The 23772-nt window shown below is 41.2% G+C and overlaps 89 non-coding genes across 89 annotated transcripts; 42 read left to right on the plus strand and 47 right to left on the minus strand.

Moving 5' to 3' along the window:
* Positions 1-62: 62 nt before the first annotated feature.
* TRNAL-UAG (transfer RNA leucine (anticodon UAG)) lies at positions 63-142 on the plus strand. The gene has a single exon. It is a non-coding gene; the product is annotated as a tRNA-Leu (tRNA).
* Positions 143-1246: 1104 nt separating this feature from the next.
* On the minus strand, positions 1247-1336 carry TRNAI-UAU (transfer RNA isoleucine (anticodon UAU)). The gene is given in 2 exon segments: positions 1247-1282; positions 1299-1336. It is a non-coding gene; the product is annotated as a tRNA-Ile (tRNA).
* Positions 1337-1430: 94 nt separating this feature from the next.
* Positions 1431-1503, minus strand: TRNAR-CCU (transfer RNA arginine (anticodon CCU)). The gene has a single exon. It is a non-coding gene; the product is annotated as a tRNA-Arg (tRNA).
* A 126-nt stretch (positions 1504-1629) lies between these two features.
* TRNAE-CUC (transfer RNA glutamic acid (anticodon CUC)) lies at positions 1630-1701 on the minus strand. The gene has a single exon. It is a non-coding gene; the product is annotated as a tRNA-Glu (tRNA).
* A 450-nt stretch (positions 1702-2151) lies between these two features.
* TRNAN-GUU (transfer RNA asparagine (anticodon GUU)) lies at positions 2152-2225 on the plus strand. Its single transcript has one exon. It is a non-coding gene; the product is annotated as a tRNA-Asn (tRNA).
* Positions 2226-2276: 51 nt separating this feature from the next.
* On the minus strand, positions 2277-2349 carry TRNAR-ACG (transfer RNA arginine (anticodon ACG)). The gene has a single exon. It is a non-coding gene; the product is annotated as a tRNA-Arg (tRNA).
* Positions 2350-2429: 80 nt separating this feature from the next.
* On the plus strand, positions 2430-2502 carry TRNAV-CAC (transfer RNA valine (anticodon CAC)). The gene has a single exon. It is a non-coding gene; the product is annotated as a tRNA-Val (tRNA).
* A 76-nt stretch (positions 2503-2578) lies between these two features.
* Positions 2579-2650, plus strand: TRNAQ-CUG (transfer RNA glutamine (anticodon CUG)). The gene has a single exon. It is a non-coding gene; the product is annotated as a tRNA-Gln (tRNA).
* A 71-nt stretch (positions 2651-2721) lies between these two features.
* TRNAF-GAA (transfer RNA phenylalanine (anticodon GAA)) lies at positions 2722-2794 on the plus strand. Its single transcript has one exon. It is a non-coding gene; the product is annotated as a tRNA-Phe (tRNA).
* Positions 2795-2853: 59 nt separating this feature from the next.
* On the minus strand, positions 2854-2927 carry TRNAT-CGU (transfer RNA threonine (anticodon CGU)). Its single transcript has one exon. It is a non-coding gene; the product is annotated as a tRNA-Thr (tRNA).
* A 76-nt stretch (positions 2928-3003) lies between these two features.
* Positions 3004-3076, minus strand: TRNAK-CUU (transfer RNA lysine (anticodon CUU)). Its single transcript has one exon. It is a non-coding gene; the product is annotated as a tRNA-Lys (tRNA).
* Positions 3077-3168: 92 nt separating this feature from the next.
* On the plus strand, positions 3169-3239 carry TRNAG-GCC (transfer RNA glycine (anticodon GCC)). Its single transcript has one exon. It is a non-coding gene; the product is annotated as a tRNA-Gly (tRNA).
* Positions 3240-3295: 56 nt separating this feature from the next.
* LOC145308211 (5S ribosomal RNA) lies at positions 3296-3414 on the minus strand. Its single transcript, XR_013876055.1, has one exon. It is a non-coding gene; the product is annotated as a 5S ribosomal RNA (ribosomal RNA).
* A 66-nt stretch (positions 3415-3480) lies between these two features.
* On the minus strand, positions 3481-3599 carry LOC145308016 (5S ribosomal RNA). Its single transcript, XR_013875851.1, has one exon. It is a non-coding gene; the product is annotated as a 5S ribosomal RNA (ribosomal RNA).
* A 519-nt stretch (positions 3600-4118) lies between these two features.
* Positions 4119-4283, plus strand: LOC145307907 (U1 spliceosomal RNA). The gene has a single exon (XR_013875749.1). It is a non-coding gene; the product is annotated as a U1 spliceosomal RNA (small nuclear RNA).
* A 267-nt stretch (positions 4284-4550) lies between these two features.
* Positions 4551-4742, plus strand: LOC145307993 (U2 spliceosomal RNA). The gene has a single exon (XR_013875830.1). It is a non-coding gene; the product is annotated as a U2 spliceosomal RNA (small nuclear RNA).
* Positions 4743-5072: 330 nt separating this feature from the next.
* Positions 5073-5190, plus strand: LOC145308131 (U5 spliceosomal RNA). The gene has a single exon (XR_013875967.1). It is a non-coding gene; the product is annotated as a U5 spliceosomal RNA (small nuclear RNA).
* Positions 5191-5615: 425 nt separating this feature from the next.
* On the plus strand, positions 5616-5686 carry TRNAG-GCC (transfer RNA glycine (anticodon GCC)). The gene has a single exon. It is a non-coding gene; the product is annotated as a tRNA-Gly (tRNA).
* A 66-nt stretch (positions 5687-5752) lies between these two features.
* On the minus strand, positions 5753-5871 carry LOC145308500 (5S ribosomal RNA). The gene has a single exon (XR_013876328.1). It is a non-coding gene; the product is annotated as a 5S ribosomal RNA (ribosomal RNA).
* Positions 5872-5958: 87 nt separating this feature from the next.
* LOC145308318 (5S ribosomal RNA) lies at positions 5959-6077 on the minus strand. Its single transcript, XR_013876157.1, has one exon. It is a non-coding gene; the product is annotated as a 5S ribosomal RNA (ribosomal RNA).
* Positions 6078-6239: 162 nt separating this feature from the next.
* Positions 6240-6312, minus strand: TRNAA-AGC (transfer RNA alanine (anticodon AGC)). The gene has a single exon. It is a non-coding gene; the product is annotated as a tRNA-Ala (tRNA).
* A 90-nt stretch (positions 6313-6402) lies between these two features.
* LOC145308416 (5S ribosomal RNA) lies at positions 6403-6521 on the minus strand. Its single transcript, XR_013876249.1, has one exon. It is a non-coding gene; the product is annotated as a 5S ribosomal RNA (ribosomal RNA).
* Positions 6522-6673: 152 nt separating this feature from the next.
* On the minus strand, positions 6674-6792 carry LOC145308349 (5S ribosomal RNA). The gene has a single exon (XR_013876186.1). It is a non-coding gene; the product is annotated as a 5S ribosomal RNA (ribosomal RNA).
* A 654-nt stretch (positions 6793-7446) lies between these two features.
* Positions 7447-7565, minus strand: LOC145308257 (5S ribosomal RNA). Its single transcript, XR_013876099.1, has one exon. It is a non-coding gene; the product is annotated as a 5S ribosomal RNA (ribosomal RNA).
* Positions 7566-7765: 200 nt separating this feature from the next.
* TRNAK-UUU (transfer RNA lysine (anticodon UUU)) lies at positions 7766-7838 on the plus strand. Its single transcript has one exon. It is a non-coding gene; the product is annotated as a tRNA-Lys (tRNA).
* A 75-nt stretch (positions 7839-7913) lies between these two features.
* Positions 7914-7985, plus strand: TRNAD-GUC (transfer RNA aspartic acid (anticodon GUC)). The gene has a single exon. It is a non-coding gene; the product is annotated as a tRNA-Asp (tRNA).
* Positions 7986-8074: 89 nt separating this feature from the next.
* TRNAI-AAU (transfer RNA isoleucine (anticodon AAU)) lies at positions 8075-8148 on the minus strand. Its single transcript has one exon. It is a non-coding gene; the product is annotated as a tRNA-Ile (tRNA).
* Positions 8149-8285: 137 nt separating this feature from the next.
* TRNAR-UCU (transfer RNA arginine (anticodon UCU)) lies at positions 8286-8358 on the plus strand. The gene has a single exon. It is a non-coding gene; the product is annotated as a tRNA-Arg (tRNA).
* A 76-nt stretch (positions 8359-8434) lies between these two features.
* Positions 8435-8557, plus strand: TRNAL-CAA (transfer RNA leucine (anticodon CAA)). Its single transcript has 2 exons — positions 8435-8472; positions 8513-8557. It is a non-coding gene; the product is annotated as a tRNA-Leu (tRNA).
* A 46-nt stretch (positions 8558-8603) lies between these two features.
* TRNAM-CAU (transfer RNA methionine (anticodon CAU)) lies at positions 8604-8676 on the minus strand. The gene has a single exon. It is a non-coding gene; the product is annotated as a tRNA-Met (tRNA).
* A 71-nt stretch (positions 8677-8747) lies between these two features.
* TRNAG-UCC (transfer RNA glycine (anticodon UCC)) lies at positions 8748-8819 on the minus strand. The gene has a single exon. It is a non-coding gene; the product is annotated as a tRNA-Gly (tRNA).
* A 131-nt stretch (positions 8820-8950) lies between these two features.
* Positions 8951-9023, plus strand: TRNAV-AAC (transfer RNA valine (anticodon AAC)). The gene has a single exon. It is a non-coding gene; the product is annotated as a tRNA-Val (tRNA).
* A 3-nt stretch (positions 9024-9026) lies between these two features.
* TRNAE-UUC (transfer RNA glutamic acid (anticodon UUC)) lies at positions 9027-9098 on the plus strand. Its single transcript has one exon. It is a non-coding gene; the product is annotated as a tRNA-Glu (tRNA).
* A 103-nt stretch (positions 9099-9201) lies between these two features.
* On the plus strand, positions 9202-9283 carry TRNAS-GCU (transfer RNA serine (anticodon GCU)). Its single transcript has one exon. It is a non-coding gene; the product is annotated as a tRNA-Ser (tRNA).
* An 89-nt stretch (positions 9284-9372) lies between these two features.
* On the plus strand, positions 9373-9456 carry TRNAL-UAA (transfer RNA leucine (anticodon UAA)). Its single transcript has one exon. It is a non-coding gene; the product is annotated as a tRNA-Leu (tRNA).
* A 111-nt stretch (positions 9457-9567) lies between these two features.
* On the minus strand, positions 9568-9649 carry TRNAS-UGA (transfer RNA serine (anticodon UGA)). The gene has a single exon. It is a non-coding gene; the product is annotated as a tRNA-Ser (tRNA).
* A 225-nt stretch (positions 9650-9874) lies between these two features.
* On the minus strand, positions 9875-9947 carry TRNAA-CGC (transfer RNA alanine (anticodon CGC)). The gene has a single exon. It is a non-coding gene; the product is annotated as a tRNA-Ala (tRNA).
* Positions 9948-10088: 141 nt separating this feature from the next.
* TRNAW-CCA (transfer RNA tryptophan (anticodon CCA)) lies at positions 10089-10160 on the plus strand. The gene has a single exon. It is a non-coding gene; the product is annotated as a tRNA-Trp (tRNA).
* A 69-nt stretch (positions 10161-10229) lies between these two features.
* LOC145308174 (U6 spliceosomal RNA) lies at positions 10230-10336 on the plus strand. The gene has a single exon (XR_013876015.1). It is a non-coding gene; the product is annotated as a U6 spliceosomal RNA (small nuclear RNA).
* A 93-nt stretch (positions 10337-10429) lies between these two features.
* TRNAA-UGC (transfer RNA alanine (anticodon UGC)) lies at positions 10430-10501 on the minus strand. The gene has a single exon. It is a non-coding gene; the product is annotated as a tRNA-Ala (tRNA).
* A 151-nt stretch (positions 10502-10652) lies between these two features.
* On the plus strand, positions 10653-10724 carry TRNAT-UGU (transfer RNA threonine (anticodon UGU)). Its single transcript has one exon. It is a non-coding gene; the product is annotated as a tRNA-Thr (tRNA).
* Positions 10725-10851: 127 nt separating this feature from the next.
* TRNAL-UAG (transfer RNA leucine (anticodon UAG)) lies at positions 10852-10931 on the plus strand. Its single transcript has one exon. It is a non-coding gene; the product is annotated as a tRNA-Leu (tRNA).
* A 510-nt stretch (positions 10932-11441) lies between these two features.
* TRNAI-UAU (transfer RNA isoleucine (anticodon UAU)) lies at positions 11442-11531 on the minus strand. Its single transcript is given in 2 exon segments — positions 11442-11477; positions 11494-11531. It is a non-coding gene; the product is annotated as a tRNA-Ile (tRNA).
* A 94-nt stretch (positions 11532-11625) lies between these two features.
* Positions 11626-11698, minus strand: TRNAR-CCU (transfer RNA arginine (anticodon CCU)). Its single transcript has one exon. It is a non-coding gene; the product is annotated as a tRNA-Arg (tRNA).
* Positions 11699-11821: 123 nt separating this feature from the next.
* TRNAE-CUC (transfer RNA glutamic acid (anticodon CUC)) lies at positions 11822-11893 on the minus strand. Its single transcript has one exon. It is a non-coding gene; the product is annotated as a tRNA-Glu (tRNA).
* A 449-nt stretch (positions 11894-12342) lies between these two features.
* Positions 12343-12416, plus strand: TRNAN-GUU (transfer RNA asparagine (anticodon GUU)). Its single transcript has one exon. It is a non-coding gene; the product is annotated as a tRNA-Asn (tRNA).
* A 51-nt stretch (positions 12417-12467) lies between these two features.
* TRNAR-ACG (transfer RNA arginine (anticodon ACG)) lies at positions 12468-12540 on the minus strand. The gene has a single exon. It is a non-coding gene; the product is annotated as a tRNA-Arg (tRNA).
* An 85-nt stretch (positions 12541-12625) lies between these two features.
* TRNAV-CAC (transfer RNA valine (anticodon CAC)) lies at positions 12626-12698 on the plus strand. Its single transcript has one exon. It is a non-coding gene; the product is annotated as a tRNA-Val (tRNA).
* A 74-nt stretch (positions 12699-12772) lies between these two features.
* TRNAQ-CUG (transfer RNA glutamine (anticodon CUG)) lies at positions 12773-12844 on the plus strand. The gene has a single exon. It is a non-coding gene; the product is annotated as a tRNA-Gln (tRNA).
* A 71-nt stretch (positions 12845-12915) lies between these two features.
* Positions 12916-12988, plus strand: TRNAF-GAA (transfer RNA phenylalanine (anticodon GAA)). Its single transcript has one exon. It is a non-coding gene; the product is annotated as a tRNA-Phe (tRNA).
* Positions 12989-13047: 59 nt separating this feature from the next.
* Positions 13048-13121, minus strand: TRNAT-CGU (transfer RNA threonine (anticodon CGU)). Its single transcript has one exon. It is a non-coding gene; the product is annotated as a tRNA-Thr (tRNA).
* Positions 13122-13198: 77 nt separating this feature from the next.
* Positions 13199-13271, minus strand: TRNAK-CUU (transfer RNA lysine (anticodon CUU)). The gene has a single exon. It is a non-coding gene; the product is annotated as a tRNA-Lys (tRNA).
* A 92-nt stretch (positions 13272-13363) lies between these two features.
* Positions 13364-13434, plus strand: TRNAG-GCC (transfer RNA glycine (anticodon GCC)). The gene has a single exon. It is a non-coding gene; the product is annotated as a tRNA-Gly (tRNA).
* Positions 13435-13490: 56 nt separating this feature from the next.
* Positions 13491-13609, minus strand: LOC145308028 (5S ribosomal RNA). Its single transcript, XR_013875862.1, has one exon. It is a non-coding gene; the product is annotated as a 5S ribosomal RNA (ribosomal RNA).
* Positions 13610-13675: 66 nt separating this feature from the next.
* Positions 13676-13794, minus strand: LOC145308391 (5S ribosomal RNA). The gene has a single exon (XR_013876225.1). It is a non-coding gene; the product is annotated as a 5S ribosomal RNA (ribosomal RNA).
* Positions 13795-14313: 519 nt separating this feature from the next.
* LOC145307926 (U1 spliceosomal RNA) lies at positions 14314-14478 on the plus strand. Its single transcript, XR_013875770.1, has one exon. It is a non-coding gene; the product is annotated as a U1 spliceosomal RNA (small nuclear RNA).
* Positions 14479-14745: 267 nt separating this feature from the next.
* Positions 14746-14937, plus strand: LOC145307994 (U2 spliceosomal RNA). The gene has a single exon (XR_013875831.1). It is a non-coding gene; the product is annotated as a U2 spliceosomal RNA (small nuclear RNA).
* A 329-nt stretch (positions 14938-15266) lies between these two features.
* Positions 15267-15384, plus strand: LOC145308058 (U5 spliceosomal RNA). The gene has a single exon (XR_013875891.1). It is a non-coding gene; the product is annotated as a U5 spliceosomal RNA (small nuclear RNA).
* Positions 15385-15809: 425 nt separating this feature from the next.
* Positions 15810-15880, plus strand: TRNAG-GCC (transfer RNA glycine (anticodon GCC)). Its single transcript has one exon. It is a non-coding gene; the product is annotated as a tRNA-Gly (tRNA).
* Positions 15881-15946: 66 nt separating this feature from the next.
* On the minus strand, positions 15947-16065 carry LOC145308645 (5S ribosomal RNA). The gene has a single exon (XR_013876468.1). It is a non-coding gene; the product is annotated as a 5S ribosomal RNA (ribosomal RNA).
* An 87-nt stretch (positions 16066-16152) lies between these two features.
* Positions 16153-16271, minus strand: LOC145308320 (5S ribosomal RNA). Its single transcript, XR_013876159.1, has one exon. It is a non-coding gene; the product is annotated as a 5S ribosomal RNA (ribosomal RNA).
* A 164-nt stretch (positions 16272-16435) lies between these two features.
* TRNAA-AGC (transfer RNA alanine (anticodon AGC)) lies at positions 16436-16508 on the minus strand. The gene has a single exon. It is a non-coding gene; the product is annotated as a tRNA-Ala (tRNA).
* Positions 16509-16598: 90 nt separating this feature from the next.
* On the minus strand, positions 16599-16717 carry LOC145308417 (5S ribosomal RNA). The gene has a single exon (XR_013876250.1). It is a non-coding gene; the product is annotated as a 5S ribosomal RNA (ribosomal RNA).
* A 152-nt stretch (positions 16718-16869) lies between these two features.
* On the minus strand, positions 16870-16988 carry LOC145308321 (5S ribosomal RNA). Its single transcript, XR_013876160.1, has one exon. It is a non-coding gene; the product is annotated as a 5S ribosomal RNA (ribosomal RNA).
* A 660-nt stretch (positions 16989-17648) lies between these two features.
* Positions 17649-17767, minus strand: LOC145308455 (5S ribosomal RNA). The gene has a single exon (XR_013876286.1). It is a non-coding gene; the product is annotated as a 5S ribosomal RNA (ribosomal RNA).
* A 200-nt stretch (positions 17768-17967) lies between these two features.
* Positions 17968-18040, plus strand: TRNAK-UUU (transfer RNA lysine (anticodon UUU)). The gene has a single exon. It is a non-coding gene; the product is annotated as a tRNA-Lys (tRNA).
* A 75-nt stretch (positions 18041-18115) lies between these two features.
* On the plus strand, positions 18116-18187 carry TRNAD-GUC (transfer RNA aspartic acid (anticodon GUC)). The gene has a single exon. It is a non-coding gene; the product is annotated as a tRNA-Asp (tRNA).
* Positions 18188-18277: 90 nt separating this feature from the next.
* TRNAI-AAU (transfer RNA isoleucine (anticodon AAU)) lies at positions 18278-18351 on the minus strand. Its single transcript has one exon. It is a non-coding gene; the product is annotated as a tRNA-Ile (tRNA).
* A 137-nt stretch (positions 18352-18488) lies between these two features.
* On the plus strand, positions 18489-18561 carry TRNAR-UCU (transfer RNA arginine (anticodon UCU)). Its single transcript has one exon. It is a non-coding gene; the product is annotated as a tRNA-Arg (tRNA).
* Positions 18562-18637: 76 nt separating this feature from the next.
* On the plus strand, positions 18638-18760 carry TRNAL-CAA (transfer RNA leucine (anticodon CAA)). Its single transcript has 2 exons — positions 18638-18675; positions 18716-18760. It is a non-coding gene; the product is annotated as a tRNA-Leu (tRNA).
* A 46-nt stretch (positions 18761-18806) lies between these two features.
* On the minus strand, positions 18807-18879 carry TRNAM-CAU (transfer RNA methionine (anticodon CAU)). The gene has a single exon. It is a non-coding gene; the product is annotated as a tRNA-Met (tRNA).
* Positions 18880-18950: 71 nt separating this feature from the next.
* On the minus strand, positions 18951-19022 carry TRNAG-UCC (transfer RNA glycine (anticodon UCC)). Its single transcript has one exon. It is a non-coding gene; the product is annotated as a tRNA-Gly (tRNA).
* A 131-nt stretch (positions 19023-19153) lies between these two features.
* On the plus strand, positions 19154-19226 carry TRNAV-AAC (transfer RNA valine (anticodon AAC)). Its single transcript has one exon. It is a non-coding gene; the product is annotated as a tRNA-Val (tRNA).
* A 3-nt stretch (positions 19227-19229) lies between these two features.
* Positions 19230-19301, plus strand: TRNAE-UUC (transfer RNA glutamic acid (anticodon UUC)). Its single transcript has one exon. It is a non-coding gene; the product is annotated as a tRNA-Glu (tRNA).
* Positions 19302-19404: 103 nt separating this feature from the next.
* TRNAT-CGU (transfer RNA threonine (anticodon CGU)) lies at positions 19405-19478 on the minus strand. Its single transcript has one exon. It is a non-coding gene; the product is annotated as a tRNA-Thr (tRNA).
* Positions 19479-19555: 77 nt separating this feature from the next.
* TRNAK-CUU (transfer RNA lysine (anticodon CUU)) lies at positions 19556-19628 on the minus strand. The gene has a single exon. It is a non-coding gene; the product is annotated as a tRNA-Lys (tRNA).
* Positions 19629-19720: 92 nt separating this feature from the next.
* Positions 19721-19791, plus strand: TRNAG-GCC (transfer RNA glycine (anticodon GCC)). The gene has a single exon. It is a non-coding gene; the product is annotated as a tRNA-Gly (tRNA).
* A 56-nt stretch (positions 19792-19847) lies between these two features.
* On the minus strand, positions 19848-19966 carry LOC145308418 (5S ribosomal RNA). Its single transcript, XR_013876251.1, has one exon. It is a non-coding gene; the product is annotated as a 5S ribosomal RNA (ribosomal RNA).
* Positions 19967-20032: 66 nt separating this feature from the next.
* Positions 20033-20151, minus strand: LOC145308039 (5S ribosomal RNA). The gene has a single exon (XR_013875873.1). It is a non-coding gene; the product is annotated as a 5S ribosomal RNA (ribosomal RNA).
* Positions 20152-20217: 66 nt separating this feature from the next.
* LOC145307724 (5S ribosomal RNA) lies at positions 20218-20336 on the minus strand. The gene has a single exon (XR_013875594.1). It is a non-coding gene; the product is annotated as a 5S ribosomal RNA (ribosomal RNA).
* Positions 20337-20855: 519 nt separating this feature from the next.
* On the plus strand, positions 20856-21020 carry LOC145307960 (U1 spliceosomal RNA). Its single transcript, XR_013875802.1, has one exon. It is a non-coding gene; the product is annotated as a U1 spliceosomal RNA (small nuclear RNA).
* Positions 21021-21287: 267 nt separating this feature from the next.
* On the plus strand, positions 21288-21479 carry LOC145307995 (U2 spliceosomal RNA). Its single transcript, XR_013875832.1, has one exon. It is a non-coding gene; the product is annotated as a U2 spliceosomal RNA (small nuclear RNA).
* Positions 21480-21808: 329 nt separating this feature from the next.
* Positions 21809-21926, plus strand: LOC145308059 (U5 spliceosomal RNA). The gene has a single exon (XR_013875892.1). It is a non-coding gene; the product is annotated as a U5 spliceosomal RNA (small nuclear RNA).
* A 425-nt stretch (positions 21927-22351) lies between these two features.
* On the plus strand, positions 22352-22422 carry TRNAG-GCC (transfer RNA glycine (anticodon GCC)). Its single transcript has one exon. It is a non-coding gene; the product is annotated as a tRNA-Gly (tRNA).
* A 66-nt stretch (positions 22423-22488) lies between these two features.
* LOC145308501 (5S ribosomal RNA) lies at positions 22489-22607 on the minus strand. Its single transcript, XR_013876329.1, has one exon. It is a non-coding gene; the product is annotated as a 5S ribosomal RNA (ribosomal RNA).
* Positions 22608-22694: 87 nt separating this feature from the next.
* Positions 22695-22813, minus strand: LOC145308624 (5S ribosomal RNA). The gene has a single exon (XR_013876447.1). It is a non-coding gene; the product is annotated as a 5S ribosomal RNA (ribosomal RNA).
* A 159-nt stretch (positions 22814-22972) lies between these two features.
* TRNAA-AGC (transfer RNA alanine (anticodon AGC)) lies at positions 22973-23045 on the minus strand. Its single transcript has one exon. It is a non-coding gene; the product is annotated as a tRNA-Ala (tRNA).
* A 90-nt stretch (positions 23046-23135) lies between these two features.
* Positions 23136-23254, minus strand: LOC145308419 (5S ribosomal RNA). The gene has a single exon (XR_013876252.1). It is a non-coding gene; the product is annotated as a 5S ribosomal RNA (ribosomal RNA).
* Positions 23255-23406: 152 nt separating this feature from the next.
* LOC145308323 (5S ribosomal RNA) lies at positions 23407-23525 on the minus strand. The gene has a single exon (XR_013876161.1). It is a non-coding gene; the product is annotated as a 5S ribosomal RNA (ribosomal RNA).
* Positions 23526-23772: the final 247 nt, after the last annotated feature.

Consider the following 23772-nt stretch of genomic DNA (forward strand, 5'->3'; position numbering starts at 1 on the left):
AAGGCTGAAAAAAAAAAACTTAAGAAACAATTTTTGTTATTCGCACAACTGTCAGCACAACAGGCAGTTTGGCCGAGTGGTCTAAGGCGCTGGTTTTAGGCACCAGTCCGCAAGGGCGTGGGTTCGAATCCCACAGCTGTCAAAAATTTATTTTAGTAAAAACTCGGTTATTATGAATTACAATTACAATTTAGTATCCTTCTGCCTTTCTAGATCAGATAAGATTCATCATTCTTGAGTGTACATACATAAACAATGAAATCAAAAGTTTCAAAGATTTTTACAAAACACATTCCATTGCTAAAAACGCGATCTTTGGTTTGTTTAAATGTCCATTTATTTAGCATTTTTCAAGAATGTCAAGCGTGGGAAAATTTTTAGAATGTGGGAACCATTTATTTTGAAATGTTCTATCAGTTTCAAACCTTTTTCATTCAATAGATCATACTGACTTTGGAAAAACTGTCAGACCGATTTTTGAAATTCAATCTGTGAAAAAAGATATTCAAGTTTTAATTTTTTGTTTTAAAAATTATTTTACATGTATTGACGCCATCTTGGATTATGATAATTTTTTTTTGTTAGAAGATTTTTTTCTAAAATATTTTTAAAAAATTAACTTTTTACAAAAAAAAAAATCTTTGAACTTAAATTGACCAATAATTCAAAGATTTTTTCTCTTTGATTTGGAAGATTTTTTATGATTTTTATTTTTAATGTCAAATAAAAACACAACAGTGAAAAAATGAAAATTAAATGAAAAAACGTTTTATGATTTTATTCAAGAAATTATTTCCTAACATCACCTTTTTGTTGCAATAGAATGTTATTTAAGCAAACAAAATTTAAATATCCATTTATGCTAAATTTTGTTTGCTTAAATAACTCATTGGAGGATTTTTCATGGCATAATTTAAATCACAAATCTTTATACATTTATATGGTTATTCAGTCAAATTTTATTGAATTTGTTATTAACTTGATAGATTTAAAACAGTAGTAAAAAGAAAATATCAATCTATCTATATTCTTTAACAAACTTTTTTCCTTGATTGATTGTTGGTTAGTAAAGCATAGTTACAAAAAAATTTTGAAATCGAACCACAGTACCTGTATTTGATATTATGAGGTACTGCTAGAGAATATTTTAGTATTTTGGTAAGATAAAATGCTTTGTTTAAGTAAACAAAATATTTTTGCTCTTTTCATGGAAGACCCTGCCAGGTTTAAGGGTTGAAAAAGTGCTTGCTCTAGGTGAGGCTCGAACTCACAACCCCGGCATAACTTGTTGTACTGTCTATAAGTACCGTGCGCTAACCGATTGCGCCACTAGAGCAGCTTGCTTTCACTCTCCATATTTGCTACTACACTGCCTTCAAGAAACCTTGGAAGCACTGCAACCAAAACAACTTTTGCTAAAAAGATAATGTTACCCACGGCGAGACTCGAACTCGCAATCTTCGGTTTAGGAGACCGACGCCTTATCCATTAGGCCACGCAGGCTTGGTGTCACCCTGGCTGAAAAGTAAAAACTTAAAAATATCCAATTCTCTATCTTTTTTTTATCTCCTTTTTTTTTTGGATCGGGGATGTTGATATAATTACTTGGGGGTTCGACAAAATGTATTTTTCCGTTACCGGGAATCGAACCCGGGCCTGCTGGGTGAGAGCCAGCTATCCTAACCACTAGACCATAACGGAAGCTGGCGAAATCACACCCAAAATTAAATATGAAAAAAATTGCAATTCAAATGGTACATTGTGACAGAAATTGATGTGATAGTTGACTGGAACCGTGGCGAGGTTCTGTAATCCTGCTACTGGGAGGTCAGAGTTTGGGATGGTTTGAGGCAGGGAACGCCTGGTTACCATTGAAACACGTTGAATTGGCGTCCGCACTAAGCCTGGCATCAACATGGCCACTTAGGGGGAGCCCTAGGTGATCAGGTTGCTTAATGAGGGGCGGATTGGGCCAGAGGGGAAACCCAGCAGCCAAGAGTTTCCGTGTCGGTCAGTAGTCGGACCGCGCTAATGAGTGTTCGGTGGTAATTAGCCCTACCAACATAAGTAAACCAATCTTTTTTTTGTTTTTATATTTGAAGGCACCATAGAATAATATTAAAAATAATGTAATATTTTTATCTTGTATTAGCCTCCGTGGCGCAATCGGCTAGCGCGTTCGGCTGTTAACCGAAAGGTTGGTGGTTCGAGCCCACCCGGGGGCGACTTATTTTATAGCAATTTTCTTTAATAGCCAAACGAATCTTTAAAATTTTCGATCTCGGCAGGATTCGAACCTGCAATCTTCTGATCCGTAGTCAGACGCGTTATCCGTTGCGCCACGAGACCTAGCTTAGTGACGTGGCTTTGTAGTTGCACATTTTATGTCTGTTTCTTATGTATCTTGGCTTGGTTACTTAGTTGACAATGGTTCCTTAGTGTAGTGGTTATCACGTGTCCTTCACACGGACAAGGTCGCCGGTTCGATCCCGGCAGGAACCAATACGTAAGGTTTTTTTCTTTTCTTTTTATACAAAATTAATTTTTTTTTACCCTTTGGAGTGTAGATCTGCATCAAGGTCCTATGGTGTAATGGTTAGCACTCTGGACTCTGAATCCAGCGATCCGAGTTCAAATCTCGGTAGGACCTAAACTTTTTAGAGTCATGTAAAAGTGATCTTTTTTCCATATTGACCAAGATAAGCAACATTATTTTAACTAGCCGTGATAGCTCAGTTGGGAGAGCGTTAGACTGAAGATCTAAAGGTCCCCGGTTCGATCCCGGGTCGCGGCATTTTTGCAAATCTTTACCCTATGTATGTGTAGCCATGGATAGTAGTAATAAAAGGATCAAGGCACCACCGAGAGTCGAACTCGGGATCTCCTGTTTACGAGACAGGCGCTTTAACCAACTAAGCCATGGCGCCTGATTTACCCTATTGTCAGTATATCACGAAACAAATTCAAATATATTTTTAAAAACTGTTCCATGTAAAAAAAATTCGCCCAACGTGGGGCTCGAACCCACGACCCTGAGATTAAGAGTCTCATGCTCTACCGACTGAGCTAGCCGGGCTATGTTGGCTGCCTGGGCTCTGCACTTTGTATGGTTGGTCTTTGCAATAGGTACACAAAAACTAACTACACGAATATCATGAGAGCAAGCCAGCAACGTTGGTTCAGTGGTAGAATGCTCGCCTGCCACGCGGGCGGCCCGGGTTCGATTCCCGGACGTTGCAGCAATTATTTTCTACAGTATCACAACTTTTTTGAGGCAATTTTTTAAAAATGGATAAGCCTACGACACCAAGTATTCCCAGGCGGTCACCCATCCAAGTACTAACTTGGCCCAATGTTGCTTAACTTCAGTGATCGGACGAGAACTGGTGTTTTCAACATGGTATGGCCGTAGACATTAATTGTGTGGGGTTTAGTTAGGTTTGGGCTAGGATTGGTTGGGTCAAAATTCCAAAAAGATTGAGCCTACGACACCAAGTATTCCCAGGCGGTCACCCATCCAAGTACTAACTTGGCCCAATGTTGCTTAACTTCAGTGATCGGACGAGAACTGGTGCTTTCAACATGGTATGGCCGTAGACATTTGGTAAGGCATTTTCACATTATAATGTGGATATTACCATACCATCCTTCTGTATGGTTTGTTTCGTTGCGACCAGTGCTAACTCTTGGTAATCTTGTTATAAGAAGTGACAGTTTGCATCTTGTATTTGTCTAAACTGACCAAGCTAAATTTGCTTGATTCACTTCACTAAGAGGTGTGTATAGATCCAGTGGTTGCAGTGTGAACTGTAATGCTATTTCTGTCAGAGCTGATGATAGCTCACTATCTGCAATAAGAATTCATAACCTGTAAAGTAGCAATCATGTATTTTATGTAGTCAATAATTTGGCCTCTAGGTGTCGCATTTGTTTCAATGGAAGACCTCCTACCGAAGGTTTCATCAACAAAGTATGTAACCAACTATTTGAAAAAGTATAAATATAGCATTTCTGAGGGGACACTTCAACTGAATCATGTTTTGTGTAAAGTCGTGGAGCTGGTCAGCAAAATATCTATAGTCTTTGTCACCCATACACTGAAATCGACTCTTTCCCTCATACTTACCTGGCGTGGAGGTTAACCATGATCACTAAGGTGGTTCCTCTAGGGTGAGGCTGTGCCATTGCACTCAGGCATGGCTGACCCCTACGATTACCCCAAATGTGGGTAACTCGAACGCACAATTTTTGGTAGTTGGGGACTGCGTTCGCGCATCCCCTAATAAATACAGAACAGACAACAGAATTAGAATGTTTAACTTAACCATCTAGTTCAAATTTTACACACCAGGAATTGCTAAAGTTTGTGTAGTTGGCCAGAAAAAGGCTTCTATCGAAGCCCAATTTAAAGTAAAGTTTTTGCTTTGAACTAGGCAGATTGACTATACTCTCTCTAACAATGATTAGGCAGCCTGCATGCCAATCTTTTGCCAGACAGTACAATAGTCAGGTTATGACTCTAAGGTAGTATACTGAAACTAATCTTCGGCATCGCTTCTCGGCCTTTTGGCTAAGATCAAAGTGTAGTATCTGTTCTTATCAGCTTAATATCTGATACGGGGACCATGTGTCCCCTTCGATATTAAACTCATTTTTGTTAGGGGATGAGGACTTGGAGCTTGCTCCAGCCTTATCACGGGTTGGCCTGGTATTGCAGTACCACCAGGATCGGCCCACTTGTCCCCACTTCTAAACTGGACCACTCAATACATTGTGTACAACCTGTATCAAGTTTGCACAAGTCAACAAGCATGCTGCCAAAAGCACAATGGCTCCACTTCCTTTATGTAGTTCAATGTTTTAATGCTAGGTGGTGCAAAACCCCTAAAGTTGAATGTCATTTAATGGATAATTTTCTGCCTCAAGTTATTCTAGGGGCTTATGTTTTTTTGGTGAATAAGCTGAACTTTGACACAATCTCTACATGTCTTTGCTGACAACTACATTAGATTGGTCAATGGAACAAGCCTAACAGCTGCCAAGGATATGGAGCTATTTGTGTTGTTTTAGCATGTCCAGGATCTACCTACAGCACGAATAAATCTTTCGCCTTTTACTAAAGATTTCCGTGTAAGTGGATCATATTGGAATTACATCCAATTTATCTGAAGGCTTTCCAGTAGAGAGCCCACTTAAAGAAACATATTACAACAGGCATGTAGGGACAGGATGTCAGGATGTGTTCACCACAAAACCATTCATCTCCAACCAACCACTTCAAATTTGTGAAAATAAAACTGGCCAACCATGCTGACAAATAGCCTACGGTAGGAATGGCTAAAATTGCAGTTACCATTTGTCTAAACTGACCAAGCTATACTTGCTTGATTCACTTCACTAAAAGGTGTGTACAAGTGAACCAAGGATCACTCAGATATTGTCTTGCCGGGCTGAAGAAAGTCCTTACCTACTGCCAAAGTCTACTTACAGCAAGTCATATTAATCGTTCAGGTGTAAAGCTATATCAATCTGTATTTGGGTTATAAATTGACAGATTTCTGAATAAAGATTTTCAGCAAGGGGTTGGGTTATACGAATAGCCAAAGAGCATGCCAGCAACGTTGGTTCAGTGGTAGAATGCTCGCCTGCCACGCGGGCGGCCCGGGTTCGATTCCCGGACGTTGCAGCAATTATTTTCTACGTTAACACAACTTTTCTGTTTTCAGTGACAAGATAAGAAAGAAAGATGTAGAGTTTACGACACCAAGTATTCCCAGGCGGTCACCCATCCAAGTACTAACTTGGCCCAATGTTGCTTAACTTCAGTGATCGGACGAGAACTGGTGCTTTCAACATGGTATGGCCGTAGACATAAAGTGACAACATGATTTTCAAACTTGTGTGAGGTTTAGTTAGGTTTGGGCTAGGATTGGTTGGGTCAAAATTCCAAAAAGATTGAGCCTACGACACCAAGTATTCCCAGGCGGTCACCCATCCAAGTACTAACTTGGCCCAATGTTGCTTAACTTCAGTGATCAGACGAGAACTGGTGCTTTCAACATGGTATGGCCGTAGACATTTACTCTGAGGAAATGCTCTTCTAACTTCTGGTTTATTAAATAACATTCTAATGCAACAAAAAGGTTTAAAGTTTTACTGGTTTAAATTTTCAGACTTTTGTTTTTCTGTGTGTTTATTTTTTTGTTTGGTGCTTGTGTAGTAGGGGGAAAAATGATACATGGAGATGCGGGGTATCGATCCCCGTACCTCTCGCATGCTAAGCGAGCGCTCTACCATCTGAGCTACATCCCCTTGGGTTTCACCTTATGTTCTCAGTGATTAGAAATTTTTCTTGGACAAGAAAGAAAAAGAGACAAATTTGAAATATGGATAAAATGTTATAGCCTACGACACCAAGTATTCCCAGGCGGTCACCCATCCAAGTACTAACTTGGCCCAATGTTGCTTAACTGCAGTGATCGGACGAGAACTGGTGCTTTCAACATGGTATGGCCGTAGACATACATCAACGGAAATTGTCGCGTAAATTAAATGCAAAATGCATTACGAAGAGAAAATGTGGCGTGAAATGAATGCAAAACGCTCAACAGTACAGGAATCTACGGACAAGGAAGAAAAAGAGACAAATTTTGAAATATGGATAAAATGTTAAAGCCTACGACACCAAGTATTCCCAGGCGGTCACCCATCCAAGTACTAGCTTGGCCCAATGTTGCTTAACTTCAGTGATCGGACGAGAACTGGTGCTTTCAACATGGTATGGCCGTAGACATTTATCAAAGGAAAATGTGTCATAAACTAAATGGAAAATGCATTACCAAGAGAAAATACGTACAGGTATTTACGGAAAATGGTTCTAAGTTCTTGATTGGTTTCCAGTGATTAGTGGGTTCTCTTTAACCCTGAATAAAGATGTTTGTGACTGACTAAGACAGACACTCAACCCGAGCGGACTCAAGGTGAGCAACCCATCGAAGCAGAGCTGATACACACCTCTTGTAGAAGTGAATCAAGCAATATTAGCTTGGTCGTTTTAGACAATGATGTAAAGTTACTTGGACATTCATATATTTTTGATATTTGTTCAAGGTCCGACCGGAAAAGTTAATTTTCATAAAATACAAGCACAAAGTAACTAAAATATTAATCCAAGTAGGTATGTGTAATACTAAAAGATATCATTTTATTGAACAATAATAGTTGTCAACCTAAAACTTATGCCTCAACACGGAGAAAACAAAGCCTAACTGGGAACTAAACAGAGCTGCCATCTGGTGACAAAAACAGTAACTACATATTATATCATAGTGGTTGCATTGTATAAGGGCTTTAGGTGTAAAAAATGAACATAAGCAGTTGTCTGGTTTACATTTCTCAGACTTTGTTTTTTTCTTTTCTCAACTTATAAAAAAGGATGAAAAGATTTGCCTACGACACCAAGTATTCCCAGGCGGTCACCCATCCAAGTACTAACTTGGCCCAATGTTGCTTAACTTCAGTGATCGGACGAGAACTGGTGCTTTCAACATGGTATGGCCGTAGACATTTAACATTGGAAAATGTGACATATACTAAATGCAAAATGCTACAATACAGGAAAATTATGGAGTGATGATTTATTCTATACAACTCAGGTTGCACTTAACCAAAAATAAACAGAGAGAAAACCAAGCCTACCATGAACTAAAATGCTGCTGCCATCTGGTGAGACAATTTTGTTACTGTAATTGTAAAATAGCATGATGCCCGGGTAGCTCAGTCGGTAGAGCGTTAGGCTTTTAACCTAACGGTCCAGGGTTCGAGCCCCTGCTCGGGCGCTCTCATTTTTTGTTCAAGTCTCCAATCAGTGTGATATGTACGTAGAGACTAGAAAATAGCTGGTCAACAAGAATTCCTCGATAGTCTAGTGGTGAGGATCTCCGCCTGTCACGTGGAAGGCCCGGGTTCGATTCCCGGTCGGGGAGAGATAATTTTTCAACCTTGTGAAATTTCTTTTTTTTATCCATTAAATATTTCCGCACTGCAAACTGTTCAATTTGGTAAAAGTATTAGCTGGCCCGTAGGGGGATCGAACCCGTGACCTTCGCGTTATTAGCACGACGCTCTAACCAACTGAGCTAACGGGCCTGACTGATATGATGTGTATAAGTATAAGCACAATACAAAAACTACATACTTTTTTTCTTCTCTACTTGATTTTCTTTTTCTTGCCTTCCATAATGTTTTCTGTCAACAAATGCTACTATTTTCTTTTCTCTAACCAAGTCCCATTAGCGCAGAGGATAGCGCGTTGGACTTCTAATCCAAAGGTCCTGGGTTCGATCCCCAGATGGGATGCTAACATTGCATTTTGGCTAACCTTTTTGGCTTATCAAAACATGTGATTTCTTAATCCGTGAACACTATATTAACAGTCAGGATGGCCGAGTGGTCTAAGGCGCCAGACTCAAGGACAACTTCCTTGCTCTCTGATAGAGAGTGGTTGTGAGAATTCTGGTCCTCGATGAGGGCGTGGGTTCGAATCCCACTTCTGACAAAACTATTTTTTCAAAACACAACCAGGAGATGAAAAAGTGTTTGCCTGCCCCCGGTGAGGCTCGAACTCACGGCCTTCAGATTATGAGACTGACGCGCTGCCTACTGCGCTACGGAGGCTTGTTGGCAGTGTAGGATTACTACACTTTTTAAATGTACAAAAATGTACTCCTAGGCAACACAGATGAAAATGCGTCAGCCGGGAATCGAACCCGGGTCAACTGCTTGGAAGGCAGCTATGCTCACCACTATACCACTGACGCTTATTGTACAGAACTATAATGTACTCAAAAGTGAAAACCACAAATACATTTTTGCCTAGTAACTAGCACACTTTAGTCAGGAGTTTAAAGAAAAAAATTATGGCAATAAAGCTGTCTATCTGATGTAACAAGTTTCCGTGGTGTAGCGGTTATCACATCTGCCTAACACGCAGAAGGTCTCCGGTTCGATCCCGGACGGAAACAGAATCCCACGTGGTCTAACGGCTAGGATATCTGGCTTTCACCCAGGAGGCCCGGGTTCAACTCCCGGCGTGGGAAGTCTTTTGACACGAGTGATGCAATATATACTTTGTTGTTTTTGTGTTTGTTGTTGTTGTTGTTATGTATGCTTTGCAAGTAATCTAGGTTAACCTCTTTCACAGACGAGGTGGCCGAGTGGTTAAGGCGTTGGACTGCTAATCCAATGGGCTCTGCCCGCGTGGGTTCGAATCCCATCTTCGTCGCGAAAATTATTTTGTGGAGCTTTGCTAAATCAGTGCTTGTCAGTCGTGATTTCATGCGTTTTGCAATGAGTGCCGCATTGTGGCAACCTGTCAGGTTGGCCGAGTGGTCTAAGGCGTGAGATTTAAGCTCTCATAATCGTAAGATTGCGTGGGTTCGAACCCCACACCTGACAAAAGTCTTATTTTAACACTATACCAGGAAGGCCATGTGAGTTGCAAGGTAACTTTCTGGTTTTGCAAAAAAAAAATGAATAAAACACTAGAAACTAACAAAATCTGTAATTCGCAGCCGGCAGGATTCGAACCTGCGCGGGGAAACCCCATTGGATTTCAAGTCCAACGCCTTAACCACTCGGCCACGACTGCTGGCTCTGGCGGACGGCCATCCATCAATCCAGGATCACAGCTGGAAGCAATCGGCAGGTAAATTGATGAATTACAGGCTGCTACTGACAGTTAACAGGGCACAAGCCAGGCTTGATGGTCTAGGCGGCATGATTCTCGCTTCGGGTGCGAGAGGTCCCGTGTTCAACTCCCGGTCAAGCCCATGGTTTTGCCTAATACTTTTGAAAATTGAAAAGAAAAAAAATTTGGAGTCGTCGGGATTTGAACCCGAGACCTTCTAAATGCGAATCAGACGCTCTACCAGCTGAGCTACGACCCCTGGTCTCCATCATAGAGGCCGGACGAAAGCAGCGCCTTTTTTCTATTGGTCGCTTGCATTGTATAGTGGATAGAAAAAAGGGGAAAAAAATTCTTTCCTTTAGTTTCGCATGAATTCAAAGTTGCAGCAATTCTAACATCTGACTCTGTGGCGCAACGGTAGCGCGTCTGACTCCAGATCAGAAGGCTGCGTGTTCAAATCACGTCAGGGTCAACAGAATTGTTTTTGCAATTTGTGTAACAAATGCTGATCTTTATAGACAACTAAATTCTAATCTCAATTGTACTTGCTTCGGCAGTACATATACTAAAATTGGAACGATACAGAGAAGATTAGCATGGCCCCTGCGCAAGGATGACACGCAAAATCGTGAAGCGTTCCACATTTTTGTGTCCGCATAACCCCATACAAATATTTTTTCACTAAAGTACTCATTTTGAACAACAGACAACTTCAAAGAAATAACAAAAATCATTGATGATTGGAGATGCCGGGGATCGAACCCGGGGCCTCATACATGCAAAGCATGCGCTCTACCACTGAGCTACATCCCCCTGTTGAAGCATGAGCTGACTAATACTCAACTGAATCCTTTAGCAATTTCAAAGTCTTTAACACAAGGTGCAAACCGCAATAGCTTAGGTTAGGTTAGGTTAGGCTAGGCTAGGTTAGGCTAGGTTTAAATTGTGCAACGTGAACAGGCAAGCCTCTATAGCTCAGTGGCAGAGCACTGGTCTTGTAAACCAGGGGTCGAGAGTTCAATCCTCTCTGGAGGCAGTTAATTTTGTAAAATCACTCACTGGAAAAACAATTTTTTTTTAGGTGTTTGATGCTTTTACACAGTAAGGCTGAAAAAAAAACTTAAGAAACAATTTTTCTTATTCGCACAACTACCAGCACAACAGGCAGTTTGGCCGAGTGGTCTAAGGCGCTGGTTTTAGGCACCAGTCCGCAAGGGCGTGGGTTCGAATCCCACAGCTGTCAAAAATTTATTTTAGTAATAACTCGGTTACTATGAATTACAATTACAATTTAGTATCCTTCTGCCTTTCTAGATCAGATAAGATTCATCATTCTTGAGTGTACATACATAAACAATGAAATCAAAAGTTTCAAAGATTTTTACAAAACACATTGGAGGATTTTTCATGGCATAATTTAAATCACAAATCTTTATACATTTATATGGTTATTCAGTCAATTTTATTGAATTTGTTATTAACTTGATAGATTTAAAACAGTAGTAAAAAGAAAATACCAATCTATCTATATTCTTTAACAAACTTTTTTCCTTGATTGATTGTTGGTTAGTAAAGCATAGTTACAAAAAAAATTTGAAATCGAACCACAGTACCTGTATTTGATATTATGAGGTACTGCTAGAGAATATTTTAGTATTTTGGTAAGATAAAATGCTTTGTTTAAGTAAAAAAAAAATATATTTTTGCTCTTTTCGTGGAAGACCCTGCCAGGTTTAAGGGTTGAAAAAGTGCTTGCTCTAGGTGAGGCTCGAACTCACAACCCCGGCATAACTTGTTGTACTGTCTATAAGTACCGTGCGCTAACCGATTGCGCCACTAGAGCAGCTTGCTTTCACTTTCCATATTTGCTACTACACTGCCTTCAAGAAACCTTGGAAGCACTGCAACCAAAACAACTTTTGCTAAAAAGATAATGTTACCCACGGCGAGACTCGAACTCGCAATCTTCGGTTTAGGAGACCGACGCCTTATCCATTAGGCCACGCAGGCTTGGTGTCACCCTGGCTGAAAAGTAAAAACTTAGAAATATCCAATTCTCTATCTTTTTTATCTCCTCTTTTTTGGATCGGGGATGTTGATATAATTACTTGGGGGTTCGACAAAATGTATTTTTTCCGTTACCGGGAATCGAACCCGGGCCTGCTGGGTGAGAGCCAGCTATCCTAACCACTAGACCATAACGGAAGCTGGCGTAATTACACCCAAAATTAAACATGAAAAAAATTGCAATTCAACTGGTACATTGTGACAGAAATTGATATGATTGTTGACTGGAACCGTGGCGAAGTTCTGTAATCCTGCTACTGGGAGGTCAGAGTTTGGGATGGTTTGAGGCAGGGAACGCCTGGTTACCATTGAAACACGTTGAATTGGCGTCCGCACTAAGCCTGGCATCAACATGGCCACCTAGGAGGAGTCCTAGGTGATCAGGTTGCTTAATGAGGGGCGGATTGGGCCAGAGGGGAAACCCAGCAGCCAAGAGTTTCCGTGTCGGTCAGTAGTCGGACCGCGCTAATGAGTGTTCGGTGGTAATTAGCCCTACCAACATAAGTAAACCAATCTTTTTTTGTTTTTATATTTTAAGGCTCCATAGAATAATATTAAAAATAATGTAATATTATTAACTTGTATTAGCCTCCGTGGCGCAATCGGCTAGCGCGTTCGGCTGTTAACCGAAAGGTTGGTGGTTCGAGCCCACCCGGGGGCGACTTATTTTATAGCAATTTTCTTTAATAGCCAAACGAATCTTTAAAATTTTCGATCTCGGCAGGATTCGAACCTGCAATCTTCTGATCCGTAGTCAGACGCGTTATCCGTTGCGCCACGAGACCTGGCTTAACTAAGTGACGTGGCTTTGTAGTTGCACATTTTATGTCTGTTTGTTATGTATCTTGGCTTGGTTTCTTGGTTGACAATGGTTCCTTAGTGTAGTGGTTATCACGTGTCCTTCACACGGACAAGGTCGCCGGTTCGATCCCGGCAGGAACCAATTCATAAGGTTTTTTTCTTTTCTTTTTGTACAAAATATTTTTTTTTATCCTTTGGAGTTTAGATCTGCATCAAGGTCCTATGGTGTAATGGTTAGCACTCTGGACTCTGAATCCAGCGATCCGAGTTCAAATCTCGGTAGGACCTAAACTTTTTAGAGCCATGTAAAAGTGATCTTTTTTCCATCTTGACCAAGATAAGCAACATCATTTTAACTAGCCGTGATAGCTCAGTTGGGAGAGCGTTAGACTGAAGATCTAAAGGTCCCCGGTTCGATCCCGGGTCGCGGCATTTTTGCAAATCTTTACCCTATGTATGTGTAGCCATGGATAGTAGTAATAAAAGGATCAAGGCACCACCGAGAGTCGAACTCGGGATCTCCTGTTTACGAGACAGGCGCTTTAACCAACTAAGCCATGGCGCCTGAATTACCCTATTGTCAGTAAATCACGAAACAAATTCAAATATATTTTTAAAAACTGTTCCATATAAAAAAAAATTCGCCCAACGTGGGGCTCGAACCCACGACCCTGAGATTAAGAGTCTCATGCTCTACCGACTGAGCTAGCCGGGCTATGTTGGCTGCCTGGGCTCTGCACTTTGTATGGTTGGTCTTTGCAATAGGTACACAAAAACTAACTACACGAATATCATGAGAGCAAGCCAGCAACGTTGGTTCAGTGGTAGAATGCTCGCCTGCCACGCGGGCGGCCCGGGTTCGATTCCCGGACGTTGCAGCAATTATTTTCTACAGTATCACAACTTTTTTGAGGCAATTTTTGAAAAAAGGATAAGCCTACGACACCAAGTATTCCCAGGCGGTCACCCATCCAAGTACTAACTTGGCCCAATGTTGCTTAACTTCAGTGATCGGACGAGAACTGGTGCTTTCAACATGGTATGGCCGTAGACATTAATTGTGTGGGGTTTAGTTAGGTTTGCGCTAGGATTGGTTGGGTCAAAATTCCAAAAATGTTAAGTCTACGACACCAAGTATTCCCAGGCGGTCACCCATCCAAGTACTAACTTGGCCCAATGTTGCTTAACTTCAGTGATCGGACGAGAACTGGTGCTTTCAACATGGTATGGCCGTAGACATTTGGCAAGGCATTTTCACATTATAATGTGGATATTACCATACCATCCTTCTGTATGGTTTGTTGCGTTGCGACCAGTGCTAACTCTTGGTAATCTTGTTATAACAAGTGACAGTTTGCATTATGTATTTGTCTAAACTGACCAAGCTAAATTTGCTTGATTCACTTCACTAAGAGGTGTGTATATATCCAGTGGTTGCAGTGTGAACTGTAATGTTATTTCTGTCAGAGCTGATGATAGCTCACTATTTGCAATAGGAATGCATAACCTGTAAAGTAGCAAACATGTATTTTATGTAGTCAATAATTTGGCCTCTAGGTGTCGCATTTGTTTCAATGGAAGACCTCCTACCGAAGGTTTCATCAGCAATGTATGTCACCAACCATTTGAAAAAGTATAAATATAGCATTTCTGAGGGGACACTTCAACTGAATCATGTTTTGTGTAAAGTCGTGAAGCTGGTCAGCAAAATATCTATAGTCTTTGTCACCCATACACTGAAATCGACTCTTTCCCTCATACTTACCTGGCGTGGAGGTTAACCATGATCACTAAGGTGGTTCCTCTAGGGTGAGGCTGTGCCATTGCACTCAGGCATGGCTGACCCCTACGATTACCCCAAACGTGGGTAACTCGAACGCACAATTTTTGGTAGTTGGGGACTGCGTTCGCGCATCCCCTAATAAATACAGAACAGACATCAGAATTAGAATGTTTAACTTAACCATCTAGTTCAAATTTTACACACCAGGAATTGCTAAAGTTTGTGTAGTTGGCCAGAAAAAGGCTTCTATCGAAGCCCAATTTAAAGTAAAGTCTTTGCTTTGAACTAGGCAGATTGACTATACTCTCTCTAACAATGATTAGGCAGCCTGCATGCCAATCTTTTGCCAGACAGTACCATAGTCAGGTTATGACTCTAAGGTAGTATACTGGAACTATTCTTTGGCATCGCTTCTCGGCCTTTTGGCTAAGATCAAAGTGTAGTATCTGTTCTTATCAGCTTAATATCTGATACGGGGACCATGTGTCCCCTTCGATATTAAACTCATTTTTGTTAGGGGATGAGGACTTGGAGCTTGCTCCAGCCTTATCACGGGTTGGCCTGGTATTGCAGTACCACCAGGATCGGCCCACTTGTCCCCACTTCTAAACTGGACCACTCAATACATTGTGTACAACCTGTATCAAGTTTGCACAAGTCAACAAGCATGCTGCCAAAAGCACAATGGCTCCACTTCCTTTATGTAGTTCAATGTTTTAATGCTAGGTGGTGCAAACCCCTAAAGTTGAATGTCATTTATTGGATAATTTTCTGCCTCAAGTTATTCTAGGGGCTTGTGTTTTTTTGGTGAATAAGCTGAACTTTGACACAATCTCTACATGTCTTTGCTGACAACTACATTAGATTGGTCAATGGAACAAGCCTAACAGCTGCCAAGGATATGGAGCTATTTGTGTTGTTTGAGCATGTCCAGGATCTACCTACAGCACGAATAAATCTTTCGCCTTTTACTAAAGATTTCCGTGTAAGTGGATCATATTGGAATTACATCCAATTTATCTGAAGGCTTTTCATGAGAGAGCCCACTTAAAGAAACATATTACAACAGGCATGTAGGGACAGGATGTCAGGATGTGTTTACCACAAAACCATTCATCTCCAACCAACTGCTTCAAATTTGTAAAAATAAAACTGGCCAACCATGCTGACAAATAGCCTACGGTAGGAATGGCTAAAATTGCAGTTACCATTTGTCTAAACTGACCAAGCTATACTTGCTTGATTCACTTCACTAAAAGGTGTGTACAAGTGAACCAAGGATCACTCAGATATTGTCTTGCCGGGCTGAAGAAAGTCCTTACCTACTGCCAAAGTCTACTTACAGCAAGTCATATTAATCGTTCAGGTGTAAAGCTATATCAATCTGTATTTGGGTTATAAATTGACAGATTTCTGAATAATGATTTTCAGCAAGGGGTTGGGTTATACGAATAGCCAAAGAGCATGCCAGCAACGTTGGTTCAGTGGTAGAATGCTCGCCTGCCACGCGGGCGGCCCGGGTTCGATTCCCGGACGTTGCAGCAGTTATTTTCTACGTTAACACAACTTTTCTGTTTTCAGTGACAAGGTAAGAAAGAAAGATGTAGAGTTTACGACACCAAGTATTCCCAGGCGGTCACCCATCCAAGTACTAACTTGGCCCAATGTTGCTTAACTTCAGTGATCGGACGAGAACTGGTGCTTTCAACATGGTATAGCCGTAGACATAAAGTTACAACATGATTTTCAAACTTGTGTGAGGTTTAGTCAGGTTTGGGCTAGGATTGGTTGGGTCAAAATTCCAAAAATATTGAGCCTACGACACCAAGTATTCCCAGGCGGTCACCCATCCAAGTACTAACTTGGCCCAATGTTGCTTAACTTCAGTGATCAGACGAGAACTGGTGCTTTCAACATGGTATGGCCGTAGACATTTACTCTGAGCAAAGGCTCTTCTAACTTCTGGTTTATTAAATAACATTCTAATGCAACAAAAAGGTTTAAAGTTTTACTGGTTTAAATTTTCAGACTTTTGTTTTTCTTTGTGTGTTTATTTTTTTGTTTGGTGCTTGTGCAGTAGGGGGAAAAATGATACTTGGAGATGCGGGGTATCGATCCCCGTACCTCTCGCATGCTAAGCGAGCGCTCTACCATCTGAGCTACATCCCCTTGGGTTTCACCTTATGTTCTCAGTGATTAGAAATTTCTCTTGGACAAGAAAGAAAAAGAGACAAATTTGAAATATGGATAAAATGTTAGAGCCTACGACACCAAGTATTCCCAGGCGGTCACCCATCCAAGTACTAACTTGGCCCAATGTTGCTTAACTGCAGTGATCGGACGAGAACTGGTGCTTTCAACATGGTATGGCCGTAGACATATATCAACGGAAAATGTGGCGTAAATTAAATGCAAAATGCATTACGAAGAGAAAATGTGGCGTGAAATGAATGCAAAACGCTCAACAGTACAGGAATCTACGGACAAGGAAGAAAAAGAGACAAATTTTGAAATATGGATAAAATGTTAAAGCCTACGACACCAAGTATTCCCAGGCGGTCACCCATCCAAGTACTAACTTGGCCCAATGTTGCTTAACTTCAGTGATCAGACGAGAACTGGTGCTTTCAACATGGTATGGCCGTAGACATTTATCAAAGGAAAATGTGGCATAAACTAAATGGAAAATGCATTACCAAGAGAAAATACGTACAGGTATCTACGGTAAATAAATCTATGTTCTTGATTGGTTTCAGTGATTAGTGGGTTCTCTTTAACCCTGAAAAAAGATGTTTGTGACTGACTAAGACAGACACTCAACCCGAGCGGACTCAAGGTGAGCGACCCATCGAAGCAGAGCTGATACACACCTCTTGTAGAAGTGAATCAAGCAATATTAGCTTGGTCGTTTTAGACAATGATGTAAAGTTACTTGGACAATCATATATTTTTGATATTTGTTAAAGGTCCGACCGGAAAAGTTAATTTTCATAAAATACAAGCACAAAGTAACTAAAATATTAATCCAAATAGGTATGTGTAATACTAAAAGATATCATTTTATCGAACATTAATAGTTGTCAACTTAAAACTTATGCCTTAACACGGAGAAAACAAAGCCTAACTGGGAACTAAATAGAGCTGCCATCTGGTGACAAAAACAGTAACTACATATTATATCATAGTGGTTGCATTGTATAAGGGCTTTAGGTGTAAAAAATGAACATAAGCAGTTGTCTGGTTTACATTTCTCAGACTTTTTTTTTTTTTTTTTTTTTTTCTCAACTTATAAAAAAGGATGAAAAGATTTGCCTACGACACCAAGTATTCCCAGGCGGTCACCCATCCAAGTACTAACTTGGCCCGATGTTGCTTAACTTCAGTGATCGGACGAGAACTGGTGCTTTCAACATGGTATGGCCGTAGACATTTGACCATGGAAAATGTGACTTATACTAAATGCAAAATGCTACAATACAGGAAAATTATGGAGGGATGATTTATTCTATACAACTCAGGTTGCACTTAACCAAAAATAAACAGAGAGAAAACCAAGCCTACCATGAACTAAAATGCTGCTGCCATCTGGTGAGACAATTTTGTTACTGTAATTTTAAATTAGCATGATGCCCGGGTAGCTCAGTCGGTAGAGCGTTAGGCTTTTAACCTAACGGTCCAGGGTTCGAGCCCCTGCTCGGGCGCTCCCATCTTTTGTTCAAGTCTCCAATCAGTGTGATACGTACGTAGTGACTAGAAAATGGCTGATTTATAAGAATTCCTCGATAGTCTAGTGGTGAGGATCTCCGCCTGTCACGTGGAAGGCCCGGGTTCGATTCCCGGTCGGGGAGAGATAACTTTTTCAACCTTGTGAAATTTCTTTTTTTTTCCATTAAATATTTCCGCCACTGCAAACTGTTCAATTTGGTAAAAGTATTATCTGGCCCGTAGGGGGATCGAACCCGTGACCTTCGCGTTATTAGCACGACGCTCTAACCAACTGAGCTAACGGGCCTGACTGATATGATGTGTATAAGTATAAGCACAATACAAAAACTACATACTTTTTTTCTTCTCTACTTGATTTTCTTTTTCTTGCCTTCCATAATGTTTTCTGTCAACAAATGCTACTATTTTCTTTTCTCTAACCAAGTCCCATTAGCGCAGAGGATAGCGCGTTGGACTTCTAATCCAAAGGTCCTGGGTTCGATCCCCAGATGGGATGCTAACATTGCATTTTGGCTAACCTTTTTGGCTTATCAAAACATGTGATTTCTTAATCCGTGAACACTATATTAACAGTCAGGATGGCCGAGTGGTCTAAGGCGCCAGACTCAAGGACAACTTCCTTGCTCTCTGATAGAGAGTGGTTGTGAGAATTCTGGTCCTCGATGAGGGCGTGGGTTCGAATCCCACTTCTGACAAAACTATTTTTTCAAAACACAACCAGGAGATGAAAAAGTGTTTGCCTGCCCCCGGTGAGGCTCGAACTCACGGCCTTCAGATTATGAGACTGACGCGCTGCCTACTGCGCTACGGAGGCTTGTTGGCAGTGTAGGATTACTACACTTTTTAAATGTACAAAAATGTACTCCTAGGCAACACAGATGAAAATGCGTCAGCCGGGAATCGAACCCGGGTCAACTGCTTGGAAGGCAGCTATGCTCACCACTATACCACTGACGCTTATTGTACAGAACTATAATGTACTCAAAAGTGAAAACCACAAATACATTTTTGCCTAGTAACTAGCACACTTTAGTCAGGAGTTTAAAGAAAAAAATTATGGCAATAAAGCTGTCTATCTGATGTAACAAGTTTCCGTGGTGTAGCGGTTATCACATCTGCCTAACACGCAGAAGGTCTCCGGTTCGATCCCGGACGGAAACAGAATCCCACGTGGTCTAACGGCTAGGATATCTGGCTTTCACCCAGGAGGCCCGGGTTCAACTCCCGGCGTGGGAAGTCTTTTGACACGAGTGATGCAATATTTACTTTGTTGTTTTTGTGTTTGTTGTTGTTGTTGTTATTGTATGTGTAGCCATGGATAGTAGTAATAAAAGGATCAAGGCACCACCGAGAGTCGAACTCGGGATCTCCTGTTTACGAGACAGGCGCTTTAACCAACTAAGCCATGGCGCCTGAATTACCCTGTTGTCAGTAAATCACGAAACAAATTCAAATATATTTTTAAAAACTGTTCCATATAAAAAAAAATTCGCCCAACGTGGGGCTCGAACCCACGACCCTGAGATTAAGAGTCTCATGCTCTACCGACTGAGCTAGCCGGGCTATGTTGGCTGCCTGGGCTCTGCACTTTGTATGGTTGGTCTTTGCAATAGGTACACAAAAACTAACTACACGAATATCATGAGAGCAAGCCAGCAACGTTGGTTCAGTGGTAGAATGCTCGCCTGCCACGCGGGCGGCCCGGGTTCGATTCCCGGACGTTGCAGCAATTATTTTCTACAGTATCACAACTTTTTTGAGGCAATTTTTGAAAAAAGGATAAGCCTACGACACCAAGTATTCCCAGGCGGTCACCCATCCAAGTACTAACTTGGCCCAATGTTGCTTAACTGCAGTGATCGGACGAGAACTGGTGCTTTCAACATGGTATGGCCGTAGACATTAATTGTGTGGGGTTTAGTTAGGTTTGCGCTAGGATTGGTTGGGTCAAAATTCCAAAACGATTGAGCCTACGACACCAAGTATTCCCAGGCGGTCACCCATCCAAGTACTAACTTGGCCCAATGTTGCTTAACTTCAGTGATCGGACGAGAACTGGTGCTTTCAACATGGTATGGCCGTAGACATTAATTGTGTGGGGTTTAGTTAGGTTTGGGCTAGGATTGTTTGGGTCAAAATTCCAAAAATGTTAAGTCTACGACACCAAGTATTCCCAGGCGGTCACCCACCCAAGTACTAACTTGGCCCAATGTTGCTTAACTTCAGTGATCGGACGAGAACTGGTGCTTTCAACATGGTATGGCCGTAGACATTTGGTAAGGCATTTTCACATTATAATGTGGATATTACCATACCATCCTTCTGTATGGTTTGTTGCGTTGCGACCAGTGCTAACTCTTGGTAATCTTGTTATAACAAGTGACAGTTTGCATTATGTATTTGTCTAAACTGACCAAGCTAAATTTGCTTGATTCACTTCACTAAGAGGTGTGTATAGATCCAGTGGTTGCAGTGTGAACTGTAATGTTATTTCTGTCAGAGCTGATGATAGCTCACTATTTGCAATAGGAATGCATAACCTGTAAAGTAGCAAACATGTATTTTATGTAGTCAATAATTTGGCCTCTAGGTGTCGCATTTGTTTCAATGGAAGACCTCCTACCGAAGGTTTCATCAACAATGTATGTCACCAACCATTTGAAAAAGTATAAATATAGCATTTCTGAGGGGACACTTCAACTGAATTATGTTTTGTGTAAAGTCGTGAAGCTGGTCAGCAAAATATCTATAGTCTTTGTCACCCATACACTGAAATCGACTCTTTCCCTCATACTTACCTGGCGTGGAGGTTAACCATGATCACTAAGGTGGTTCCTCTAGGGTGAGGCTGTGCCATTGCACTCAGGCATGGCTGACCCCTATGATTACCCCAAACGTGGGTAACTCGAACGCACAACTTTTGGTAGTTGGGGACTGCGTTCGCGCATCCCCTAACAAATACAGAACAGACAACAGAATTAGAATGTTTAACTTAACCATCTAGTTCAAATTTTACACACCAGGAATTGCTAAAGTTTGTGTAGTTGGCCAGAAAAAGGCTTCTATCGAAGCCCAATTAAAAGTAAAGTCTTTGCTTTGAACTAGGCAGATTGACTATACTCTCTCTAACAATGATTAGGCAGGCTGCATGCCAATCTTTTGCCAGACAGTACCATAGTCAGGTTATGACTCTAAGGTAGTATAGTGGAACTATTCCTTGGCATCGCTTCTCGGCCTTTTGGCTAAGATCAAAGTGTAGTATCTGTTCTTATCAGCTTAATATCTGATACGGGGACCATGTGTCCCCTTCGATATTAAACTCATTTTTGTTAGGGGATGAGGACTTGGAGCTTGCTCCAGCCTTATCACGGGTTGGCCTGGTATTGCAGTACCACCAGGATCGGCCCACTTGTCCCCACTTCTAAACTGGACCACTCAATACATTGTGTACAACCTGTATCAAGTTTGCACAAGTCAACAAGCATGCTGCCAAAAGCACAATGGCTCCACTTCCTTTATGTAGTTCAATGTTTTAATGCTAGGTGGTGCAAACCCCTAAAGTTGAATGTCATTTATTGGATAATTTTCTGCCTCAAGTTATTCTAGGGGCTTGTGTTTTTTTGGTGAATAAGCTGAACTTTGACACAATCTCTACATGTCTTTTCTGACAACTACATTAGATTGGTCAATGGAACAAGCCTAACAGCTGCCAAGGATATGGAGCTATTTGTGTTGTTTGAGCATGTCCAGGATCTACCTACAGCACGAATAAATCTTTCGCCTTTTACTAAAGATTTCCGTGTAAGTGGATCATATTGGAATTACATCCAATTTATCTGAAGGCTTTTCATGAGAGAGCCCACTTAAAGAAACATATTACAACAGGCATGTTGGGACAGGATGTCAGGATGTGTTTACCACAAAACCATTCATCTCCAACCAACTGCTTCAAATTTGTAAAAATAAAACTGGCCAACCATGCTGACAAATAGCCTACGGTAGGAATGGCTAAAATTGCAGTTACCATTTGTCTAAACTGACCAAGCTATACTTGCTTGATTCACTTCACTAAAAGGTGTGTACAAGTGAACCAAGGATCACTCAGATATTGTCTTGCCGGGCTGAAGAAAGTCCTTACCTACTGCCAAAGTCTACTTACAGCAAGTCATATTAATCGTTCAGGTGTAAAGCTATATCAATCTGTATTTGGGTTATAAATTGACAGATTTCTGAATAATGATTTTCAGCAAGGGGTTGGGTTATACGAATAGCCAAAGAGCATGCCAGCAACGTTGGTTCAGTGGTAGAATGCTCGCCTGCCACGCGGGCGGCCCGGGTTCGATTCCCGGACGTTGCAGCAGTTATTTTCTACGTTAACACAACTTTTCTGTTTTCAGTGACAAGGTAAGAAAGAAAGATGTAGAGTTTACGACACCAAGTATTCCCAGGCGGTCACCCATCCAAGTACTAACTTGGCCCAATGTTGCTTAACTTCAGTGATCGGACGAGAACTGGTGCTTTCAACATGGTATGGCCGTAGACATAAAGTTACAACATGATTTTCAAACTTGTGTGAGGTTTAGTCAGGTTTGGGCTAGGATTGGTTGGGTCAAAATTCCAAAAATATTGAGCCTACGACACCAAGTATTCCCAGGCGGTCACCCATCCAAGTACTAACTTGGCCCAATGTTGCTTAACTTCAGTGATCAGACGAGAACTGGTGCTTTCAACATAGTATGGCCGTAGACATTTACTCTAAGCAAAGGCTAACTTCTGGTTTATTAAATAACATTCTAATGCAACAAAAAGGTTTAAAGTTTTACTGGTTTAAATTTTCAGACTTTTGTTTTTCTTTAAGTGTTTATTTTTTTGTTTGGTGCTTGTGTAGTAGGGGGATAAATGATACTTGGAGATGCGGGGTATCGATCCCCGTACCTCTCGCATGCTAAGCGAGCGCTCTACCATCTGAGCTACATCCCCTTGGGTTTCACCTTATGTTCTCAGTGATTAGAAATTTCTCTTGGACAAGAAAGAAAAAGAGACAAATTTGAAATATGGATAAAATGTTAGAGCCTACGACACCAAGTATTCCCAGGCGGTCACCCATCCAAGTACTAACTTGGCCCAATGTTGCTTAACTGCAGTGATCGGACGAGAACTGGTGCTTTCAACATGGTATGGCCGTAGACATATATCAACGGAAAATGTGGCGTAAATTAAATGCAAAATGCATTACGAAGAGAAAATGTGGCGTGAAATGAATGCAAAACGCTCAACAGTACAGGAATCTACGGACAAGGAAGAAAAAGAGACAAATTTTGAAATATGGATAAAATGTTAAAGCCTACGACACCAAGTATTCCCAGGCGGTCACCCATCCAAGTACTAACTTGGCCCAATGTTGCTTAACTTCAGTGATCAGACGAGAACTGGTGCTTTCAACATGGTATGGCCGTAGACATTTATCAAAGGAAAATGTGGCATAAACTAAATGGAAAATGCATTACCAAGAGAAAATACGTACAGGTATCTGCGGTAAATAATTCTATGTTCTTGATTGGTTTCAGTGATTAGTGGGTTCTCTTTAACCCTGAATAAAGATGATTGTGACTGACTAAGACAGACACTCAACCCGAGCGGACTCAAGTTGAGCGACCCACCGAAGCAGAGCTGATACACACCTCTTGTAGAAGTGAATCAAGCAATA

The sequence above is a fragment of the Acartia tonsa genome, chromosome 15 (assembly GCF_053477335.1).
Source record: "Acartia tonsa isolate MP-2025a chromosome 15, ASM5347733v1, whole genome shotgun sequence".
NCBI classification, from domain to species: domain Eukaryota; kingdom Metazoa; phylum Arthropoda; class Copepoda; order Calanoida; family Acartiidae; genus Acartia; species Acartia tonsa.